Source organism: Oreochromis aureus, linkage group 3 (genome assembly GCF_013358895.1).
Source record: "Oreochromis aureus strain Israel breed Guangdong linkage group 3, ZZ_aureus, whole genome shotgun sequence".
Lineage (NCBI taxonomy): Eukaryota > Metazoa > Chordata > Actinopteri > Cichliformes > Cichlidae > Oreochromis > Oreochromis aureus.
In genome coordinates, this window is record NC_052944.1 from 117,842,034 (window position 1) to 117,844,721 (window position 2,688).

Here is a 2,688-nt window from a genome sequence, read left to right on the forward strand (position 1 = left end):
GGAAATGATCAGACAGCAGAGGGTTTTCAGGAAACACTGTTAAATGTTCAGTTTCTATGCCATATGTTAAAACAAGATCTAGAGTGTGATTAAAGTGGTGGGTGGGTTCTTTTACATTTTGAGAGAAGCCAATTGAGTCTAATAACAGATTAAATGCGATGTTGAGGCTGTCATTTTTAGCATCTACATGGATGTTAAAATCACCCACAATAATTATTTTATCTGAGCTGAGCACTAAATCAGATAAAAGTCTGAGAAATCAGAGAGAAACTCTGTGTAAGGCCCAGGTGGACGATAGATGATAACAAGTAAGACTGGTTTCTGAGTTGTACAGCTGGGGTGGACAAGGCTAAGCATCAGGCTTTCAAATGAATTAAAAGTCTGTCTTGGTCTTTCGTTAATTAATAGGCTGGTGTGAAAAATTGCTGCCACACCGCCCCTCGGCCTGTGCTTCGAGGTTTCTGGTAGTTAGAATGACTCGGGGTGTTGATTCATTTAAACTAACATAATCATCCTGCTGCAACCAGGTTTCTGTAAGGCAGAGTAAATTGATTTGTTGATCAATTATTAAGTCATGTACTAACAGAGACTTGGAGGAGTGAGACCTAATATTTAATAATCCACATTTCACTGTTTTACTCTTTGGTTCAGATGTGGATACTGTATTGTTCTTTCTTTGTGATTTTTATGTTTAAGTTGTTTATTGCTGGTTTTAGTTTGTTTTTTGTCTGTTTGGGAGCTGACACAGTCTCAATGGAGATGGGTTTTTGGGGGTAGCAGGAGGATAGACGCTGCAGAGAGGCGTGTAAGACTGCAACTCTGCTTCCTGGTCCCAACTCTGGATAGTCATATTTTGGGGGTTTAATAAATTGGTCCATATTTCTAGAAATGAGAGCTGCTCCATCCAAAGTGGGATGGATGCCGTCTCTCCTAACAAGACCAGGTTTCCTCCAGAAGGTTTGCCAATTATCTATGAAGCCCACATCGTTTCTGGGACACCACTCAGACAGCCAGCAATTTAAGGAGAACATGCGGCTAAACATGTCACTCCTGGTCTGATTGGGAGGGACCAGAGAAAACTACAGAGTCCGACATTGTTTTGGCAAAGTTACACACCGATTCAATATTGATTTTAGTGACCTCCGATTGGCGAAACGGGGTCATTACTGCCGACGTGAATTATGATCTTACTGTATTTACGTTTACCCTTAGCCAGCAGTTTTAAATTTCCTTCAATGTCGCCTGCTCTGGCCCCTGGAAGACAATTGACTATGGTTGCCGGTGTCTCTAGCTTCACGTGTCTGAGAACAGAATCACCAATTACCAGAGTTTGACTGCCGGCGGGTGTGTCGCCGAGTGGGGAAAAACGGTTAGACACATGAACAGGTTGGTGGTGTACCTGGGGCTTCTGTTTAAGACTATGCTTCCTCCTCACCGTCACCCAGCCGCCCTCTTTCCCCAGCTGCTTGGGGTCTGCCGGGGAACAGCTAGCGGGGCCTACGCTATCTTCGGCTGCACCAGCTACAGGGGCCTGGCTAGCTACGGGTGAATGAAGGGTGCGAAGCCGAGTCTCCAATTCAGTAATCCTGGCCTCCAGAGCTGCAAATATGCTACATTTGTTACAGGTATCATTACTGCTAAAGGAGGCCGAGGAGTAACTAAACATCTGACACAATGAGCAGGAAAGTGCAGGAGGGACAGGTGAAGTAGCCATGGTGCTAACGAGTCGGCTACGAGCTAAGCTAAGCTAGCAAAACAGTACAGAGACAGTGAGTGAATACTTTGACTATAAATTAGGTAGTGAGTACACAGAAAGTGTGCTTCGGATGAAGCACGTTAAGATTATACTATGAAAAAGGGATGTATCAAAAGATTTAAATTAAATTGCTAAGCAGAAAAGCTACTCAGAAACACCACTGTGTTTGAGCAGGAACAGGAAGTGATACTCTACCACAAAGCGAGCGAACACCAAGTGACAGCGCCACCAAGAGTCAATACCGACCAAAATTACTGAGGCATGTTTCCAGCAACATTTGGACTCTGGTCCTATGGACAGTGATGGAAACAACTGGAAGAGACATTTATGACGCCCCGCAGAACTTAAACCACTCTGCAGAGAGACGTGCGATTTACATGTCTTGTAGAGGAGCACCACCAAGCTGGAGTGATCTTGAAAATGTTAATTTCTCTTTTGACCATTAACAATTCATTTGTTTGCTTGTAGGATGCAGTTTACAATTGAATGAGATCAATGAGAACTTGGATAGCTGCTAATACATTTGTCAAACTGTGTACGTTTACATATGCTGAGCATGAAAATGGTTGCATTGATACTGTCAGACATGAGGTATTCATAACTGGGTACTTTTCTAGCATAACTGCCAAAAAGGGGGGAATGTTAGGTTTTGTATTGTTGATTGTCATTTATGCTTAAAATATTTAACCAGATATGCTTAGAGGTGTATAATCGATTGTGTAGTGATAGGATGTGTGATCTTTAGCAGGCTGCAAAGGCTTGGGGTGCATTCCAGAGCACTCAGGGAGCATGGGAGAGGCCGTGCCTTGTCTTATTGTTTTATGGTATAGCAAACACACGTATATCTGTTTTAGTCTAAGTGCTTTTTGTTTAGATAGACTGCTAGACTCCGGTTTTCTCCTTGGACTCCTCCATGGATTCTCTTTCTTATT

The 2,688-nt window shown here is 43.0% G+C and overlaps 1 pseudogene; it reads right to left on the bottom strand.

Moving 5' to 3' along the window:
* Positions 1-866: 866 nt before the first annotated feature.
* On the bottom strand, positions 867-1,687 carry LOC120437947 (annotated as a pseudogene).
* Between the last annotated feature and the right edge of the window lie 1,001 nt (positions 1,688-2,688).